This window comes from Theropithecus gelada, chromosome 12 (genome assembly GCF_003255815.1).
Source record: "Theropithecus gelada isolate Dixy chromosome 12, Tgel_1.0, whole genome shotgun sequence".
Lineage (NCBI taxonomy): Eukaryota > Metazoa > Chordata > Mammalia > Primates > Cercopithecidae > Theropithecus > Theropithecus gelada.
This window is the reverse complement of record NC_037680.1, coordinates 52,961,068-52,983,340: the sequence shown is the minus strand read 5'-3', so window position 1 is coordinate 52,983,340 and position 22,273 is coordinate 52,961,068.

Genomic DNA, 22,273 nt, shown 5'->3' with positions numbered 1-22,273 from the left:
TGCTGTGAGTCTGATCTATAAAAGGGACCAAGCATCCCTTGAGCTGACTCTGGATGCAACCTCAGATGGACTCATAACCTGCCAAGGAGGCTTAAACTTGCCTAGACCTCTTGACAATCTCTTTAAGTGAATTTTCAGGTCACTGACAGCAGCTTGATTGAACACCCTCTCAGGATTCCTTCTCCTGGTATAATTCAAATGTCCCTGGTTCTAGGTCTCCTTGATTCTCGGGCCCACATGGATAGGAAATTTTATTGTAAAAGCTGATGGCTTAATTCCTCCTAGAGAAAGTGCTACTGTAGCTTTGCTTAGAAAAATATCACTTTTGTTTAGGAAAATCCACAACTCTTACTTTTCCTGGCTCTGACACATAGTTGATCCCATCTCATATTTTCATAAGCTGTTTATATTGGATTGCAGCCACGGTGTATTAACTTATCACTCCGTCTCTCTCCAGGCCAGTGAATTAGCTCATGTGTTCAGCTGCATTTAACAAAAATCCAAACACAGTGATTTAACGAACATTTTCTTATCTGCCATGAAGTTCAGAAGTAACATGCACAGAGTTGGTGCCATGGCTTTTAAGCCATCAAGGACCAGGCTCCTTGCATCTTCTTACTCTGCCATCTTAATATGTGGCTTTCATTTCCATGGTTTCACAAGGCAAAGAGAAAATGACAAGTGGGGCTTTTATGAGAAAAGTAAAAATTTTCCAGAAAACCTCAGCAAAATTCTAATTGGTCAAAACTAGATTACTCTTAACTGCAAAGGAGACTGGAAAATACAATGCTATCTGGAACAAAATGAGGAGTCTGTGGGCAGGAGAAAGGAAAAGGATGGAGACTAGTTAGACAATAAGGTGTGTCTGCCACACTCACATACCTTGTGTCTACAAAGTATAGACTGATCTCAGTGGTTCTAACATACACACACACAGTAAAAATATACTCTGCAATATAATATTTTTTCTGAAGACTGGGATGATTATAAACTTTCCAGATGCTCCTGTACAAACAGTAATTAAAATCCCTTAAACACTTCCTTATTTGCAAAATGACAAGAACACTTAAAACTTGAGGGTGAAAACCTGGTTCTAGAACCAATGCTGCCACCAACCATCTGAATGATCTTGAACAAGTTACTTTCTCTTTCTGGGCTTCAGCTTCCTGAGTGGTCCCACTGCCAACACTCTTAATATCTCGAAACGTCCCTTCACCTCCCAGCAGATACATATCTCTCCTCTGCTCAGAACACTTCCAGGGCTTGGGTTGAAATTCAGTCCTCAGAATCTGGGTTGTGTCTAAGTTTCCAATGTCACCTTGTATACCACTGTCCCCTTTGCTTATTTTGCTTTGCCACACTGGTCCCCACCTTCCTTAGCCATGCCAGGCTCACTGTTGGCCTGAGTCCTTGCTGTTCTCTCTGCCTTAAATGCTCTGCCCCAAGGTCTTCAATGACTAGCTCCTTCTTACTGTTCAAGTCTCAGTTCAAATGTCACCCCCTAACAGTGATATCTAAAGTACAATTTCAACCCAAATCCTCTCTATCGTAGAACCTGTATGTTTCCTTCAGAGCATATACTACAATTTAATTATCTTGATAATATATTTGTGTATTTGTTTGCAGCTGGCCTCCCAATAAGAATGTCAGTCCCTTGAGAACAGGCACCTTCTATCTTGTTCATCATGGGTAATCCTGGCACAGTTTCTGTCAAGTGTGTATATAATGAATATTTGTTGAATGAATGAATGAGGAAAGAGGGTCTTCAATGTCATCTCACAGGTCCCTTCCAACTCTCAAGTCCTGCAGTTCCCTCTCAGAGGGCTACTGTGAGGATGAGAGGTAACAACATATGCCACTGTACCTTCTAAACTGGTAAAAGCAGCACACGAAATGTGAAGGCTGTTACAAACAATAGTGTGATTTGGGGTAATTTGTAAGCTGTTAAAAAGGAACTTGGCTCTTTGAACATTGTTTACAAAACAAAGCCTGAATTGATAGAAATTAGATGCAAAGTAAATGAGCCATTTTGAAATAGTGTTTTCTGAAGGGGTGACATTCTGGAAAACAGTATCAACTGAGCAATTTTTCCTTCAATCAGCTCTGTAGAAAGTGATACTCTTCTCCTCTCCTGTATTATTTGCAGAAGTTCTATTTGCAAGTCATTTCTAAAGGGCAGCAATTTGTTTTGTATTAGAGTTTCTGTGAACTGATGATTCCACTCAGTGAGATCATACATCTAAGGAGCACCTACTTGATAGGAAATTTCATTAATGTGAGTTAATGATTATGGAAGATATACCCATTTGACAACTTTCATTGGCCCAATTGGAGTCCCGAACACTGTATTGAACCCAGAGTTTGCCTTGATGTTCCTTAGTTGTATGCCAGACTTGGCTGTAGCCAGTCAATACTGGTTTTAAATCATAGATTAAGTCTGCATTCCCAAGGGGTAATTTGAAGCAGTTACCTCATATCACTTAGACATTCATGTCATCCTCAGCTTAAAGAAGTTTTGTTGGGAATACCAGGCCTTATGTCACTCTGCTGTCTTTAAATAGTCAGTGGCTCCTCACTGTCCCCTATAGTAAGTCCGATCTTGCTGCATTCAAGACCCCTGCAATGTGGCCCACCCTAATTCCTAAGCACATAATCTCCCCAAAAAGGCAAACCTGTATCCAAGCCAAACTGAGCTACAAGGAGTTTTCCAAACATTATTGGTACTTTCTTACCTGCTTGGCTTTGCCATGCTGTCCCCCAACCCTTGAGATGGGGGACAATCCCCACCATCCCCACCTGTAGAAAAATTTACCCCTTCTTAAGTCCTGGAATCCCCCAACTGGTAACCATCTCTCCATCCTCTTTGTATTTAATCATAATAACTACATTCATGCTTACTGAGACCACGCACCAGACACTGTTCTAAGTACTTTACATGGAACCTTCAAATGAACTTATGAAAAAGCACCACTAACATCCCACTTTTCAGATGGTGCTAAAGGATAAAGGAGTTACAAAGCTGGGATGACACTAGTACATGCCAGAGTTAAGACTCAAGACCAGATAGGTTATCACCAGAGCCAGTTCATACCAGCATTAGAGAGTCTATTATTAGGATCTCTTTCTAACTCTCCATTCAGTGATGTCAAGTTGGTAGCTTAAAATAAGCTATAGTGAGAGTATTTACACCATGGAGATAGGCATGAACTACACACCAGCGTACCCTCCCCCCACCATTCTCTTTCACATCAACAATTGTTATTGTTAAATATTTAGCAATGTCTGGGGCCCACCTTCTCAACCACTGTGTTACATTGCCACATCTATTTGTGTGTTTAAATATTAGTCTCACCACATTGTGAGTCCCTCAAGGTAAGGGGTCATGTCATACCCATTGATATCTCTTGCTCTCTTGGCATACAGCCTTCCATGTACACGATAAATATATAATTCATAGTTATTGGAATGATTTATAATTCATTCTCAAGGTGGCTAATATCAATATTCTATTGTGAGATGGAAAAAGTGGCAGCTACTCTTCTAGTTGAATCAAAACATTTCTAGCTCCCTTAAATATTATCTACTTGGAGATGACCTTGCCAGCATGAACAAGCCTTGAGAAGAGAGTCCTGGAATCTGAGCCCAGAAGGAATCTTAAATACTATCCAGCGCAATCCTATGTTTGACCAAAACTGAGTTCCAGCATCCAGTGTTTGTTCTTCTTGAGAGCAGGAATTGACTGATTGCCATCTGGGGTTGCAGTGGAGTAAAACCTTTTCAAAGTAGAATCTCCACTCATCAGTGCTGATGTCTGCCCCACCACACCACTGCACCTCCTCCCTTATTGAGGACCATGGACACACTGAATCTCAGTTACTGACAGGGGGTTGGAGTCAAGAAGGAATACATAAGCAGCGAATTCCTCTGGCGATTAAGAACAGGTCAAGATCATCTCCAGAAAGAGAAAATTATGCAATTATTCTAAAAAACAGTGCCAATTTTATGGCACAGTTTCTCCAGCTTCTCAGCCTGAATTCTTCTAAGTAAATCTCCCCCTCACCGTGTGCTTTCCCACCCCCATATCTTTGCTCTCTCCTTTTTGTCCACAGGGATTTTGTTCCTTCCCAGCTCTGTCTGCTGAAGTCATAAGAGTACTAACATCTTACCAGGCCTATCTTATTGCCGCTCTCTCTGTGATTACCACCAAGATGAAGAAATCTCTGCTCTAAAACATAAGCCCCTGGCTTTGGGAAGCTTATACTGTTCTTATTTGGAAATCTATCATGAATCCTATTGGGGAACACATTGCTTCTCCTTGATGGGATCTAAAAGGCCATGACCTGTGCCGTGCCTTCTTTAAGATCTAGGCCCAGCCCCACCACGGTGGGGGCCAATAAGAACCAGGTCTCCTTCACATCTGGGGAGCTTCTCCAGCTGGCACAGGACCTGGAACAGGCTGGCAGGTCCAGCCTCACTAGGAATCAGGGTGAACAGAGACTCAGGTACCTCCTGATGCCTATAAGGTGCAGCCTCTTCACTCAATTCCCATCGTGTGTGTTTGGTTCTCTGATGGGTCTTCTGTCTTAACATTTGGTTTCTCCTCAAGGTCTTTGCAAAGATTACAGTGCAGGGTTGATTACGGATTAGACAACAGGACCCTCAAACCTTCCTACTTCCTCCCACAGTCTTCCCCAGGGCTGGTTTAAACAGTCAGTCACAGCATAGGCACCAAGCAGGCTGAAGCAGGAGAGATTCTGGGGAGACATCAGCCTTTGCCGACCTCAACAGACCTCTGTCATTTCCACTGAAGCATCTTACCTGACTCCTGGACTGCTCCATCCCCACCTGAGGTCCCACCGCTTTTCGCCCAGAACCCTTGGATAGTGACCCTGCCCAGGTCATAGCTGAGTTTGCCGAGCCTCTGGCACTGGCAGATTAAACTACTGACTTTTCCCATGAAAGGGCCAGCCTTGAGGCCTCCGTGGTACCCTCAAGTCCCTACTCCCCACACCCTACATGCTTATACTTGTTCTCCCTTCCCTGTTGGAAACTCCCAGCATGCCACAGGACAGAGACAGTGTTTTCTACGTTGTTTTGCTTATTGATCACTCTTAAGCCCCCTGAGGACAAAGACTGTGCTATTCATATGTTCTTGTCCTGTAGCACTTAGCACAGTACTGGCCCCAAAGCGAGCATTATTTATGAATGAAAGAAATTATAACATATTAGAAGGTAGACAGTGTCCAGACAAAGACATTCAAGTTGGTGACAGCTTCTGTGGGGCATCTAAAAGAAGTGAGGGATGGATGAGACTCCACTGGATGAAATATTTACCTGGAACAGTAGAAAACGACATGATCCAGAGGATTTGCACTTTATATAACAAACATTCGTAATATTTACTACGTGCCAGGCATGGTTCTAAGTACCTGTGAAGCACTAGCTCATTTAATCTTGAGACACAGGGACATTAAGTAACTTATCAGGCAGCTATGTTGCATAGCCAAGAAGCCTGGTAGCAGAGCTTTGTCTTAACCAAGACGTGATGCTGCTTTTGTGAACCAGGCAGTTATGGGGGAAGCCTGTGGCCAAACCAGTGTGGCAGAATACAGTCTGAGGGTTTACTGTAAGGGCTAGGGCCAGGGCAGCAGAGTGTTAGGGAAACTCGTAAGACAGCTGTGAGTGGGGCAAAAATACTAGAGCTGTTCTCAACAGGCACGGACCTGGCTGGGGCCAGCAGTGGGCAGAGCTCAGGGAAACAGCTTCTCAATGTCCATTCCATTCTGTCTAAAGAGTAGAAAGGCAGTCACAAACAGCATGGTGGCTGGAGGGGGCACTGGAGGAGGGGCTCTGGGAGCAGACAGCCCTGGCTCCGCATCCCACTTCCACTCCTGAAGAGCTGTTCACTGTGGATGAGCTCCCCAGCCTGCAGAGACTTGGTTACCACACGGAGGACATAATAGTTCCTCCCTCATGGAGTTGTTATAGGACCAAATGAGTTCACGCATGTAGAAGGCCATGAGCACGGTAGACACTTACTAAATATTGGTGAATATCATGACCATTAATACTGTTATTAATTTCAAACCCCCCTTGGTCTTCTCTGTGCTGATAAAGCAAATTTAGGATTTGTAATTTGCTCCTAAATTATATCTGGTCCTGGTCTCGAGCCAAGTATTATCTTCCATTATGAGGAATTTATTCATCCTTAAATGTTTTCGCATGCCCACTGTGTGTATGCACCAAGGGCTACCTTAGTTGCTGAAGAGACAAAGATGAATAAAGCACTTTGGGCTTTAGGGTAAATAAAAATATAAAAGTAAACAAACAAAAACTCCTTAGAGGTCATTGTAATAAATGGTATCCTCATGGTATAAATAAGGTCCTGTGGGGGAATGGAGTAAAGAGTGCCTGAATGCTTGGGTTGAGGGCTGAAGTCTTCCCATTTGAGGCAAGTCTTGAGGGGTAAGGAGTAAGGAGGAACCCTCAGGGAGGGAGTAGTATTGTCACAGAAGGGGCAGAATTTGGTTGTGAGTAGGATTGAGGACAGAGATAGGTTTGGAAGAGGAGGCAGGTGTCAGATCCTGTAGACATTGGAACACTGCTGAGCAATTTCATGTAGAGGCAATGATGGGATTTAATTCATACTTTAGAATGATTATCCTGGCAGTTTTACAAATTAATAGTGTTGTCAAACTTTAGTAAATACTTTGGTAATTTGTATATGCCAATCACGATGTTTTGTCCTATTCTGTACTCTGTGCTCTGTACATGAGTACCTATTCTGTACTCTGAATTCCTTAATAATGTTCTCCAAATAGACTGCCTCTTTCCCTAACATTATTTTAAAATAAACTTTATATAATGAACATCATAGGGAAGTCAGTGTCATTTGCCTTAAAAACGAACACTGTGGTGTGCACCTGTAATACCAGCTATTCAGGAGCTGAGGTGGGAGGATCCCTTGAGACCAGGTTTGTGGCTGCAGCAAGCTGTGATTGCACCACTGCACTCCAGACTGGGTGACAGAGTAAGAAAGCCTATCTCAAAAAAAAAAAAAAAAAAAAAAAAAGTACTACATTTGATATAGGGAGGTGGCATTTATAAACCCATTTCTTGTGAGTTAGTTTGCTGTGGATCAGGCTTCTCAGAAATTGGCCAGCTCTGGGATGACTTTTGAAAGGAAAGCACTACTGCCTAGAAAACGGGCTTCTGGCATCAGCCTTTCAAAGCCACACATTCAGTAAGCATCAAGTTTGACTGTGTTGTTTTTTCCACATTGGAAAACATTCTATGCAAGTTTCATTCACATTATACTCTTCAAGAATCTTCAACCATGAACACATTTGAGTTTTTAAGTCTATACAGTAATTGTTGTCTTGGAGGATAGCTTGTTTTGTAACCCTCTGGTAGCCAAATGAGTGTGACAGTGATGGAATTAAAATCATAATTACATTGTACTCAAATTGTTTGTTTGAGTGAGACTTGATGACAGGATTCCCTTCAGCAAATGCAAAATATGAAAATGTTTCAATTTTATAAGGCAAGGGAAAAATACATTTTCCTGAATGGTTCTGGAAAGGCCACCTCTATTTTCACAAGTGCGACTGTAAAATAAACAAGCTTCATCTTTAATTTACCTTTGCTACTGCACCAAGATGCCTAGGTGTTAAGAAAAGACTGTACAGCGATGCATTTGCCAGACAAAAAGCTTTCCCTGTTATTAATGACTGGTGGCGCCCCAGTGTAATCAAAGGGCACAGCTGCAGTGATATACGGCAGTGACAAGCCCTGGGATCTTTCCTCCTCAATGCTACGAGCCTAACAGCTAGCAGCAGAGAACTTCCAGTGCTGTATATCTACAAGATAAATAGCACAAGATATGAATATACGTATGGCTTACAGTCCTGAAAAGTATTGTTATATCCTCCCACACGCAATCATTCTAAATATGACGCAAGTGCATTTTTCACCATTTCAGTACAATCTTTGTTGTTTGTAAATGGCAATAGTTTTCTCGTAGAGATTTAAAACCCTCCAACTGCTCCAGTTACTGCAGTCTGATTTGAAAACTGGTGCCTATGCTGCCGACAGTACAGCAGGTTTCCAGAGATTCATAACCCTTTTTATGGTGACAGGCAGCATCAAAAGAAGGAATCACCTCAAGAATATACTAGAAATCATTTTTATTTTTGCTCCTCGATGATGCCAAGATGATCTAAAGGGAAAACTGCGAGTCACTCATGATATGAATTTGACATGAAGGAATCCATAAGAAAAATTCACTGATGTTTTTATTTCCAGCTATTAAGCCATTTTTTTCTCTCTCCTGCTTTGAACTTGTGACCAGTAAGTGCCATATTGTGCTTTGTTAAGGGTTCAAGAAATGCATTTAATTGGGAGTTATGACGAAGGTTAAATAATCAGCATGAAATGAGGTTAGCTTTCTTCACTTACTCAGGCGTGAATTCCACTAGAAACATTTTATAATTACTGATTAGGTTTCCATTAAAAACAAAATGAACAAAACCACAGAATGGTCTTTTCCCAGATCAATAGCGAAGACACATCCATGCACACACAGAGGAAGTCAGCACAGCTCCATGACCTTTTCATGAACTTTCTGGGAGACGGAAAGATCATTCAAAGGGCAGAGGTCAGCATTCATGCTGGTCACAAACAAAAATCAGATTTTGCGTTGCAATGAAGGCTCTTACCTACGAGTGCAAATTAAATACTATTATTGCACATTTTCTTCCATTATCAATGACAGAATAACCTGCTTTTGTATTTGCAGCATGTGTTAATATTTACCAACTCATACTATTTTGTTTTCTTTATCAAGCATCACAAAATGAAAGATGAGAATTAAAAACTGGAAAACTTCAGTCAAGATAGGAATCTTCAGCTCATCCTAAGGACTTTGCCATGCTAAAGATGCCCCTCTCTGGGTCATTGCTCACCTTACCGACCCCAAAATGCATAGTACAGAGGGAAGAAGGATGCCAGAATGACAAGATAACAGTGAATTAAGGATGGAGCTTTGCTAGAAATAAATTACACAGGTCATGAATTAGGAACATGGGTGCTGCTCCTCTGTGGATGCAGGTTCACCTCACACAGAAACAATGCAGCTCTCCAGTTTTGCCCCACAGGATGTTGAGGACTGAAGAGACAAAGGTAGGAATAACTGGGAATCTGAAGCATTTTTAAAAAGACCCTCATTTCCAGCAGTGCTGACTGAAATCGGCATCACTGTGAAATCTGAAAACTCAACACGGTTTCTGGATGGAAGGTGTCCACATAGAGGTGACAATTGGGAACTCCTAATGTCAGTGTTCTTAGACAAAGGGGAAGCCAGATAGACTGAAGCCATGTGTTTGTTAGAATCAATTAGAAAGTCAAAAGGCACCTTTAGGAGCTTTAAGAAATCAGGCAAGTATCAAAATACAGAGATCCTACTCTTCTGGAAATCCAATATCCTAACTTGATTAAGAAGAAAAAACATTTTCAAAGATCTGGATGCAAGCACTACAAGTCACAGATCGCTTTGTAGCACTCTTCAGACAATGCAAAGCTTAGAGAGTTCTGAAGCCTTTTATAGAAATAAATTCACATTTGACATACAGTGATATCTGGGCCCTAATTCTTTTGTGTTCAAATGTGTGTCCTAAAGACACACATTATTCCTGTCTTTTCATGTTCTATTTTCCTGGCTACAGCATTTGATTTTCATAATCATTTGATGTATGACATAAGTGAATTGAAAAATAACCCAAGGCTATTCCTAACAGTAATAGCTTCATCCAACTTTAATTCTTAATACTGTGTGCTAAATCGGAAGTTAGCTTTTATTAAAACAAGTTTATCTACGTGAGCATATGGGATGTAGGGTAGTGCCGGGAGGCTGGAACTTGAAAATTAGAAAGAGACTTGGGAGGGCATTCCTTTACCCTCTTTCGCTTTTTAGAAAAGGAAACCAAGACTTGGTGAGTGTGAGAATGTGTGTGCATGTGTGTGTGTATGTAGCTCTGATCAAATAGAGGGTAGGCCTTATCCAATCAAAGTGGATTGTGGGTCTTGGAGAGGGAATCCAGGAAGTCTTCTGAAGGTATCAGTTCAATCCTTTGGCTACTGAATTGTGGGAAGTGGAGGATATCCTGGAAAACGAACAGTTAGCTCAGGTAATAGATAACATAAAGTTTCCTCCTCGTCCTGGGAGAAAGATGGTGTGTTCATTGAAAGCTCATCTGCCTGAGTTAGGATGCTGACTCCACCACTTACAAGATGAATGACTTTGGACAAGTTGTTTAACTTCTCTAGGCCTCAGTTTATTCATTCGTATAATGGAGCTGGTAATGGTAACCTCACAGGATCACACAGCAAAGCATATGGATGCTGTGCTAAGTGTTTTAAGGTCACTCTTCATCTATCCTCAATAACTCTCTCAGGTGAACATTTTTTATTACCTGAATTTTACAGATGAGGAAACAGAAGCTCTGGCAGTGTGATTAACTTGGCTCCATCTCACATCTGGTAAGAGGAAGAGAAGGGACTCAACCCAGGAGCCCTGCATCAAACACAGCCCTGTGTCAACCACAATGTATCACCCTAGAATCTGTATTCAATATTGATCCTAAAGGCTCCGTTTAGATGGCCTCCCACTGATAGCATTATTTATTGAAAATAAATAAGATGCTTATAAAAGGACTTAATGTAATGAATTCTGTCTACCTTTTTTTAAAGAGATGTTGAAAAAAATCATGAAAAAAATCAGGTTAAGGGCCCATCTTCTGGTCTTTGGTCCAGTGTCCTATCCACCCTACACACTGCCTTAAATAGAGCTTTCAAAACAAATGGTAAGATCACTCTGAGAAGCATGGCAAAGTGGATAAAAATGTGAACGATCCAACCAGACAACCTTAGTTCGAATCATGCCTTTACTGAATTGTCTTGTGATCTTACAAAAGTCTCATGATTTATCTGTGCCTTAGCTTTATCATCTGGAAAATAAGGTTGATAATAAGAATATGACCTATCTCCTCCAGATTATTGTGATGATTACATGAGAAATGCACATAAAGCACTTAGAATAATTCCTGGACAGACGTGTAACTCAAGCAATGTTAGTTATTATAATATTATTTTTTTCACTCAGTCATATAGACTCTATGTAATACTGTTAACAACTAAATTTCAGAAATGTTGCCTTGTACTTTTCAGAAATATGATGAGTCAGAAGGACTGGTGTGGATATATGGTGGAATATATAAGAGTTATTTTAAGTTTCCTGAAAAGGACATGGTTAAAGTCTTAGTTCTGAAATCAGATAATATTTCAAAGGATTTTAGTAACATTAGAGAGAAGGAGGTCTGAGAAAATATTCTAGCTGAAAAAGGAAAAATTTGGAGGGGAATTCATGAAAGCATACCACATCCCAGTGACATTAAATTTTGCTAAGGGAAGGTTTGGGCTTGCAAGAATCATAATATTATTCAAATCAGAAAGGGCGATTAAACTCAACTCAGCTAAATGTAATTTGTATTAAACATTTTATTTAAAATGTCTATTTTTAAAGAAAATATAGGATTTAATGTATATTGGAATGAATGGAGAATTAGAATTAGCCCAAAATACACATTAAATCCAATTTTTTGGAGAGAGCATAAAGATTTTTAAAAATCTCTCCTTCCTTCAACGCTCACCAAAATTTAATTCTTCACAGAGCACAGTGAGTAGATTTCTGCTTCTTCACCCTTTTAATGCGTTCAACTTGGTTTTAAGCACGCATCAGAAAGCAGCTCATGATGAAAGCCTTTTGTTGTCTGCAGACAGAAATGTCAGAAACTTAGCCCTGGTCAGTGCAAGGTATAAAAGAATCCCCCCCTAATGCCATCTGTCCTTCAAGATCAAGTTCTGCACAGCTGCATACCCAGGATGGCCTGGGATCACCTGGGTAACCTCTGGGTGATGTTCATATTTGAGATGTGACCTAAGATGGGGAAGAAAGGGGAGAAATAGCAACATGATACTTAACAGATTCTGGCCCAAGCAATCACACATTTGGCTTCTTGCAACTCATAAATCCATTATCTTCAAACTGGCCTGCTCACATTGCAGACATTCCTCTTTAACAGCTGCAAATGATAAGCTTTACTCTATATAACTTTTTAAAAGTACTTTAGAGAGATGATTAACCATATAGCCATATATATATGATATATGTGATATATATCATATATATATTATGATAGTCCCTTTTTTTCTGTTTGTCTATAAAAGATCTAGAGACATCAGTGGCCCATCATTTTTTATTGACCCTATGAATGGGTCCTTCAAAGCTTCCCCATTCTACAGAGACTCTGATTTCAGTCATGAGACCATATCTTAAAAAATACACCTTTTAAAATTATAGAGCTGGATCACCCACTACAATTCACCATTCTACTATTACTCAACCTGAAAAAAAGAAGGAAATCCTGCCATTTGCAACAACATGGATGAACTTTGAGGACATTATGCTAAGTGAAATAAGCCAGGCACAGAAAGACAAATACCAGATGATTTCACTTATATGTGGAATCTGAAAAAAAAAGTCAAACTTATAGTAACAGAAAGTAGAATGTTCACTACCAGGGGCTGAGGGGTGGAGGAACTGGGAAGATATTGGTCAAAGGGTACAAACCTTCAGCGATAAGGTGAGTTAAGTATTGGAAACTTAATGTATAGCTTGACTATAGTTAATAATAATATATTACATACTTGAAATTTGCTGAGAGTAGATTTCAAGTTTTCTCATCACACACAAACACACACACACAAGGTAATGATGGGAGATGATGTATGTGTTAATTAGCTTGATTGTGGTAATTATTTCACAATGTATACATATATCAAAACATCACATTATATCCTCTAAATACATACAATTTTTATTTATCAATCATACCTCAATAAAGCTGGGAAAAAATAATAATTTACTATTCTATTTTTCCCCATGGAGAGAATTTTTTTACCTAGAACATTCTGTTACAACCAAGAATTTTTAGAAAAAGAAATGTGCGAGAACTAGTCTCTTGCAGTGCTTGGGTAAGGTCAGCACATATTGATATCCAAGGACAATATTTAAATACAATTGTTTTCATAACTTTTAGGTAAAAAAAATAAAGAAACCAACAGAGCTCTCCTTTTCCAATCTGTTAAATAATCATAGAATCATAATCACTTAAGTTGGTGGGGAGTCTACAGTAACATACTCAAGCCAACTCATAACTAGCTGGCAAGGGCCAATGTGTGCATGTCTTCCCAATGCCTTATTCAGCAATAGAAGGTTGGTAGTTTCAAATCTGCTATGATGTAGGTTTTTACACCTTGAACACTGGCAAATGCTTCCTCTCCCTATCCCCACGCCCAGGAACTGGCTGTGAAATATTTACCAGCACACCACAACTTTAGCAGAACTCTGTCCAGCCTTGGACTCCAATGCTGCTGAAAGTTATTTCCGGGAATTCCAATCATCAAGAAGCATTAGATTCTTAAGAGTGACTATTGTGCTCAGCCATAAATAGACATGGATGAGTAACATAGAGCAGGGGGAAAATGCAAACGATTATGCTTGTTAAACCAGTGTTAATAAAACCGCCTTCTCACTCAATATAACTACTATTAAACAGGATAAATTCAACCTCCCGCAACAGTGACTGCCAGCAAGGGCCTCTTAGAAGTGTGGAAAAATTAAGAGTAAAGAATCCTCTGAAAATAGCCTTTCTTAATAAAAATAAAAGTATCGCTACTATGTGTATTTGTTCTTTTCTTTCCTCTGAAGAAAAAATTACCTCACACATTAATTTTAAAAATGCAAACAAAAACACCAAGAATCTTTCCATATGTTTTACATTAATAGAAAAACTTTCAGAAAAAGGCCGTTAACTAAAGTGGGTTTACGTTTTACTCATCATCATTCATTCTGCCTACTTTCCCGTTTTGCCATTCTTGACTTTCAGTGTTACACATCCTTCCAGGAAAGTTTAGTAGTAAAACCATGAAGGGAGTTTAGCTTTTATTGATTCTGAAAGAACAATATAACAAGATACTGACAATAATAAACAGATACAAAGTTGTTTCAGCCTGGAAACAATTGCAGCCATATAACCCTTGGTGGCCTGTTTTTTATGAACTTTTATTTTTCTCTCCACAATGACTAGCACGGGAACTATCATCCATCCAATCTAGCAGCTTCTAGTTGCTCAGGAAATGGTTAAGCTACTGCAGGTCAGCCCAGCACCCCCACCCCCCTCAGCCCCGGTAATGCTTTGATTTGTTTCTTGCACAAAACAAATTTGAGTCATTTATTTTACTAACAACTCCCAACAGAATCAAGCCACTGGACGAGTCTCTTTTTAAGAGAAATTTACCCTCACACTTGACTCTGTGAAGAAAAGGTTTCCTCTGAGAAGGATATAGATTTCATGGATTTTCATTAAGTATCTGTAGAGCCTTTACTTAATATTAAGGAATTGAACAATTTAGCAATTTTTTAAAGCAACCACACAATCCCAGTCTGGCTTAAATTAACGCTGTTTCTGACACATAAAAGTTTGACTCAAAAAATCTCTGGGGTAAGCAATCCATATGCAATAATTACTCCAAATGCTTCTAACCACAGAACAGGAGACTGTGCCTCCCTGAGTCTTGAATTCAGTCAGTCAACAAATATGTGATGGGTTCCTTTACACAGGTGATCTTGTAATAGGTGCTGTATAAGTTACTCTTATTTGAAGGTTGCAAATATTTTGTCTTCCACAACAGAGTCTCCAAGGAAAAAAATCAAACAGTTAACAATATACTTCTCCAATAACAGCTCTTGTTTCAAAATGGGTGATTCATAGTTGAGTCAGTGTCTGCTTGCTGGAGGGTCACTGTAGGAACAGTCAGGAGGGAGGGTGACTTCTCTGGTGATGCTACTGTCCCTCCAGAGTTATCTTGAAGCTAACTAGCCAGTGGCTTCAAACCACTTACATCTGAGTGAGCAAGATTTTTGGTGATGGTTGAAGAAGAGAAAGGAGGAGGAAAAGAGGAAGGAGACCAAGAAATTTCTGGACTTTGAGATTAAAATTATGATCTTTATTTTGTATTCCAATTTTAAAGTGAACTAAGTTTGCCACAAGCCACCCTCAAACAGTAAGCACACCAGCCTGCATCAAGTCATTAACCTTTTAGAACCCACTCAATGCAATGTAGTGTGACTTTATTAATGAATACTTTAATGTGGTCTATAAAAGCTAACAAACACAGACACTTGCTATGATTCATCAAATTTAATATTCCATCAAACCTTTCAGTTTAAAGACCAATGATGTTTTTAAAGAATACCAGAACCCCAAAATGGAAGTCCTGTGCTCCAATTAAACTTAATGCATGAAAAAATAAAATCCATAAGAATTTATTGCTAGGTCAAAATTTTGAATAAACAAACAATAAAATAAATAACTGCTATGCAATATGAATTATGACTCCAGAAAATATTATTGAAACTGTAGACAACCAAGAGATGCAGCCCTTGAAAATAGCCTTGCTATTTAAGGCACACACTGTCTTTGTGTTGCTAGGAGGCAAAAGACCCTATTGTAAAACAGCTGGGTATCTTGTTCCAGGCAAAGGCAAATTCCACAATCAAAACCAAATTAGAAACTTCTAGAATTTTTGCACTGTTTTACTCAATGACATTCATACTTTGGAAATCCATTCTTATATGCCTGACTTTTCTATAAGATTCCTTTTTGTAGAACTACAATATATACATTTTCCCATGGACACTTTATAAGTTGTCTTACAAAAAGACACCTTGCCATGTTGACTTTTGGTGCCCATTTGCAAGGATTCCTGGACAAAGTTTTCAAATGTATTTTTGATTTAGAGATGCCTTTTTTCATGTTTTTCTCTTTTAAATATGTATGTGCTGTAGCATAAGAGGAAAAAATGATGCAGGACAATTTTAGTGGTCTAGTCCGGCCTCATTTGATCTTCTGCTCAAAATCTAGGTCATGGTCAGGGCCTGACACATGCCAAAAATTAGTACAGTTCCAAGGAAACATAGTCACAGAGCCTAAGGTCCTTCTGTGGACAAAGAAAGAGGCCTATAAATTATGTCACCAGGCCAATCTGCCATGTCATCAAAGAATAATCCAAGTGGATTATTATCTTTTTCTCTTCAATTCATTCTGTAGATGTCTTAAGTGCTTTGCAAACTTTATTCCTCTTTATCTGGCTGTCACATAGGTTATCTCTCATTTTACGAATGAAAGATCAGACACAGTGAAGTTAACTGATGAGCTGAGGCTCCGATTAAACCAAATCAAGAGGCGACTGACATTAGGATCTTCCTATCAGTCAGAATGACATTTCTGAGCTCCTGGAATAGAGAATACCAGGTTATGTGAAATTTACTTGGTTCAGTTCTTTCTCACAAACACATCGTTCATGGTGCCAAGTTCTCAAACATATTCCAAAACAGAGAATATGTGCACGTTCCTAGGTTTTTTAAAAATATGGAACATAGAATGTAGGAGATATTTTAACTGATATGGGAAATGAAAAACTACTATGTTACCACTGTGAAATGTGAATAATTCACTTATATCATCTGAGATTTGTGCTGCAAATTGACCCATGAATCATAGGATAACCATAACAAAATAATGTCCATATGACAAAAAGTGGATCAATTTAAAAAATTTAGCTATATGTCAATCTCTCTTAGAAAGAAAAAAGAAGGCTACATTTCTGGTGAAAGATAGACTTATGTATAGAGAAAGTATCTGACATGATTAAAAAATCATAGAATTTATGCTTAGCCAGGACTTTCAAAGACATATATTCCAAACCATTCATCTTAGTGTTGAAGTTGCTAAATTCTGAGAGTTTAGACAACTTAATTAACTTCTACCACCCTATTCAAGGCCACAGTTGACATAACGAAGCTCAACCCTTTCATTTCAATGGTAAATGGGCCTCAGTGACAGGAAAGGGTTGGGCTAGCCACATTCTAAGCTCCCTTGCGGCTCTAACATCTGACTAGTTATTATCTCTTCTCAGGGAATACCCACTTTCCCTATTCCCATTAGGTGCTCGATCCATCCTTATCTCATTCCTTAAACATTGGGAAACAGATGCATATCAATGTGTAGGGTACATTGCAAACCATGTTTTTGTGAACACTGGGGATTGTCGGTGGGGATTTTTGTTAGAAGGGACCAAGAAAACCCCAGAAACCTAGAGCATGACTCTTGTATCTTTAAAGGAAACCAGAAGACCATGGGAACAGCCACTATGCTCTGTGAAGCCTGGTGACAGAGTGGGGTGAGAGCCCTGAATCTGCATGGCGGCCATGGTGACAAGGGGCCACAGCCTCCCACGTGTTCCTGGGTGAGCCTCAATACTCGGGCTCCATTCACACCCATAGGCCTTACTCCCACAGATGCAGCCAAGAACTTGACATTTTGGCCAAAGATGGAAGGGTGGGGCAGCCACTTGAAGCCAGGAATATGGAGGTGGAGAGGAATGAGAGTTGTAGAAGATTCTGTTTTAGGAACTGACTGAGCATGCTCTCATACACAGCCGTGAGTCCTCACAAAATGCATTTTAACATGCTGGCCTAGGAATGAGAAACCCATAGGGCTTGTGCTTCCTTCATGTAACCATTATTTAACGCAGCACTGTGCTCAAGACTGCAGATGCAACAGTGAGCAAAACCCAACAAGGTCACTACAGGCTTGTCACTTGCCTTTACTGGGCAAAGCTGCCTGTACAGTAAACTCACTCAACACAGCAGCAGACTCAGGAGTGTTTTGTCCTGGGCTCATCTTTGCCCAGAAACTCAGCACCACTTTTGCCTCTACACTCCAGAAATACTGAACTAGAATGGTTCTCCAAACTCTTCAGTCTTCTCTTTGCTTACTTTTCTTTCTCACCACTACTATCTTCCTACTCCCTCTTTCCTGGTGAATTCCTTTGGATCCCTTCTTAGATACTCTGGAATCTCTTTTCCTTCAACCTTCACCCGGATGGAGCCTGGTGCCCTCATGGGTGCTCCTAGGCACCCCAGGCCTCTCTTATCAGAGCCTTCACTTGCCTCCTGCTCAGCGGGCTCCTCCACTGGGTCCTAAGCTGCATGAGGACAATGTTCCTCCTGTAATTCCTGCTATTTTATAGCCTGGCATCAGCACAGGATCTGGCCACAGGATCCAACGGTAAACTGTATTTCAATGTAATTAACTTTCTTGTAATCCTGTGTATTTTATTGAATGCTTTAAAAAACATTCTGAGTAGGCATCCTTAGGTTTCATCTGGCCGCCGAAGGGGTTTAAAGTACAAACAAACTTCAGAACATTTATTAGATGCTCAGTAAATATACTACAAATGAGTAATCAGAAAAACAAATGAAAGAACAAATGAAATGAAAGAAACTCCTCATTGCCCAGCAAAGAAGAGGCTTGACTCCAGGTCTGACATAGTGAGAACCTATCCACATGAACATGATTTTAATCCACAAGGGGGTGGCATGAAATTGCAGAAAAGGTCCACAGTTTCTTGAATACCCAATACATTTGTGTCCTATGGAAAACTCTGTTGGTTGCCTACTCTACCACAAGTCCCCTCCCCTTTCTCCCATACTAACAAGACTGCTTCCTGTATAGCACTAAAACAGCCAATACCCTTTGTGGCGTGTTATGGCCATGGGACCCAGTTCTGGTCCATATGATGTAAGCAGAAGCCCCAGAGGTTTCTGGGATATATGTCCTTCTCTGACAAGCAAAGAGTGACCTTGGAAAGAAGACTTCTTTACCACCCTGCCTTTGAACACAACTTTGTGACTGTGTGAAGTCTAGGACTATGGTGTCCGTCTTATGTCCAAGACGTAGTAAGTCTGAGGATGAAAAGAAAATATGCTGAGCATGGCAAAGTAGAAATGGAGAAAGATCCTGGGTCCCCAATAATCCGATTAAATCACAAAATCATCTATGAAACTCCCATCCCAAACATCTTTATATATGAGATTCTTAAATTACTTACTGTCTTCCCATCTTACACAGCAATACAACCCAATGACAAATTTTTCTACCATGGGATTCAGGGCAATGATACTGAATCAGTTAAGGATACCACTTCCTGTTTTCAGTTATCAGTTAACACTTCCCTCAGAAAAGTTCAGATTCACTCAACAACTATTTTATCCCTAGAATACACCAGGCAGAAAAAAGGAGTGTTGGCTGTGTAGTGGGGAAATTATTTTATGATGTGATAGTCACTATCACCAGCAGACCATTCGGAAGAACTTCTCTGTGTCTAACCCTCCTGAGCAATAAAGTGACAGGCCACGCCTGGATTTAAAGCGGTGTGCACAAAAGGTGAAGATCCCATCTGAAACGGGAGTGGGGAGGCTGCTGAGACTCACATGCAGCCTCCACGCATCGTTCTCCCCAACTCTAGCCTAGCTCCTAACATAACCTCCTGACGTTTTTTACTTTCTTATTTCTCAGTTCTCTCTGGGTATTGACGTATCTCCCTATGGACTATAAGATCCTTTGAAGTCAGGGACAGTATTCCACGAATCACTGTTATCTTCCTGTAATATCAGGGGGAGGAAGGGGTCAATAAACGTGGGTTCAAAAATACTTTTTAAAAGGCTTAGGACTATTTGTAAGAGAGTTGAGAGTATATTACAAAGCCCCTGCAGAGAAAGCACATGTATGAAAAAGATCATTATAATTTCAAGTAGCACTGCAACAGCTGCATGAAGGAGAAAGTGAAAGTCACGCAGGTCTGAGTTGGAAAAGGAAGGATTTATAGAAGGTTTGTACTTCTAACTAGTTCTGGAAGTGAAGACTAAGACACGAGGGGGAATAGAAGGGCATATGAGGCAGGACACATGGTGTGACAAGACAAGGGACCATTTCAGGAAAGCAAAGGATCAGAGTAGGGAAATTAGGAGATTAAATGGGAAAGGGTATTTCATGTCAGATGGTAGACATTGGTCCTTGTTGCCAAGCTAAGGAGTTTGAACTTTATCTTATAGGAAATGTGGAATCCATTGAAAGTTGTAGGAGAGAGTTACAAACATATACTTTGCAAATACTATTTGCTACACTCTTTGCTGTGAAATCTGTGTCACTCATTGATAATGCCAGAGGCTCTGTTATCAGTCAGGAGATTATTAGACAGTAGAATTATCTGGACTAAAGTTTCCATCTTCCTGGCAAATAGGTTATATAGGACAGACTCAAAAGCCTTCTTATCTATGAAATTATTGTTTCCTGCTCACAATCATATTTGATTTGAAGGAAAATTTTTCCATTACTTTCCCAGAGACAGAAATTAAGATTACAGTCACACTTTTATCCTTCATTTTTGACCTCAAGGGCAGAGGTCTATAATAATGCCACACCTCTTTGTATACCATATCATCACATAACTCCACAAAAGATCCTTCTCATATTTCATTACTTTTTTCCTCCTCACTCAGATCCTCATCCCCGTTCTTCTCACCCTCATAATAGTCAATATTTTGATGTGTGCATATATTTTCATGTATCTACTGTTTTTTACTCAACACATTTTTACATTTGTTTTAAAAATTTAGACAAATGGAATTTTACTTTAAATATCATTCTTTCTGTATCACTCACAATTTTGCTTTAAAAATTTACCCACATTGCTATATTTACATAAAAATATTGCCTCCACCTGCTGCACAGACTGTGACAACCCAGTGTATCCATTCCCCTGGTAGAAGGCATCAAGTTTGATTCTCCATTATCACAAATGAAGCTAAAAAGACATTTGCATACATGATCCCTTTGTGAAAATTTCTCTGGGATATGTGTTCAGAAGTGGGATTGCAGTTGTAGGGTGACTATATAATTTATTTTCCCAAGAACATCCTGGGAAATGAAAAGGGCACTATTAATAATGATGTCAGAACCTCAGACTTTCCCTGCTACCCTGAGTAAGAAAGGGCTGCTTATCACCTTAGTCTTAGGACATACTCATACTTAATTTCATCAAGACTGTCAGGTTGCTTTCTGAAATAATCATACTCATTTCCTCTTCCCTCAATAACGAAAGAGTTTTCACAGCCCCACATCCTTGCAAAAACTTGGCATTACTCAGTTTTCTCAGCTCTGACATTCTCATGTGTTTGGAGTAGCCAATTGTTCTGATTATCAATGAATTTGAACACCACTTTCAACATCAGTTCATCATTTGAGCTTCATACTGTTTGCATATACTTCTATGGTGTTTCCTGTTGCATATATTTCTGATCAATTTGCAGGAGCTTTTTATAGATTCTAGATATGAATTGTGTCAGGTTTTGTTTGTCAGAGTCAGTTTTAAGCATTGCAAACATCTTCTCCCAGTCTATCATCTGTCCACTAATGCGATGAAGCTTATGGGTTACTGTTGCCAGGGTCATCATTTTCTCTTCAAATAAATAGATAATGTAAATTTAAATAATAGATTAACAATTCTCTTTAAATCTATAGGAAGATATTATCTTCTTCCCCAGTGTCCGGCTGACTCTCTAGCTCTTTGCACATTCTTTTGAAAACAATGATAAAGTCTGTAGTGACTTTAGGCAAGTCACTGCCATCCCTCATGACAGTGGTTCTTAAATTGAACGCCACCTGAACCACATGGGGTGGGGCCAGACTCCGCATCTTTAACCAGCCACCCAGGGAATCAGGGAATGCTGATGCTGAAATCCAACAGCCACACGTAAAGAAACATGGCCTAGGATACAAAACACTGGGGCCAGCAACGTGGGATAACAGTGCTGAAAGAGAACTTCGAGATCCCCTAGTTCAACCACGCACACACATTCCAAGTCTTAAGAGGACAAGCACCTTGACCAAGAGGCCAAAGCTTCAGGCCTCCTGCCTGATGCCAGGCCGGGGCTCTTGTCATCACAACAGGAAGGATATGAAATACCTCTCTTACTCCAGTGCTTCCTTATTGACATATCCTAATCGGGAAGAATCATTCCATTTCATATACTGTATAGTGAGCCCTGTTTTCGTTTCACTGTCGAATTTTTATCCAAGGCTTCGGGTGGCAAAAAGATAAAATGCCTTCATCTTAGGATGTCATTATTATCAGCACGATCTAATTAGGAGAGCAACATGCTTATTTCTTGCATTTTCAACATTTTTAAAGTAAAGCAAAAGATCCTCCTCCCTTGCCATGAATAGCATCTCTGAAAATAGTCCACTAAACC